We start from the raw sequence: 265 nt of genomic DNA, 5'->3' as shown, positions 1-265 counted from the left end.
ATATACTTGCCATGAATATTATCTTGAAGTGTAAATTTACATCTGTATATTGCAACCATTTATTTTTTTTTTATCCTTATTTTTTTTTTATTTTTTATTTTTGATAAACATATATTTTTATCCCCAGGGGTACAGGTCTGTGAATCACCAGGTTTACACACTTCACAGCACTCACCAAATCACATACCCTCCCCAATGTTCATAATCCCACCCCCTTCTCCCAAACCCCCTGCCCCCGGCAACCCTCAGTTTGTTTTGTGAGATT

The sequence above is a fragment of the Mustela nigripes genome, chromosome 12, assembly GCF_022355385.1.
Source record: "Mustela nigripes isolate SB6536 chromosome 12, MUSNIG.SB6536, whole genome shotgun sequence".
Classification (NCBI taxonomy): Eukaryota; Metazoa; Chordata; class Mammalia; order Carnivora; family Mustelidae; genus Mustela; species Mustela nigripes.
The sequence above is the reverse complement of the archived record's forward strand: the minus strand, read 5'-3'. Positions refer to the sequence as shown.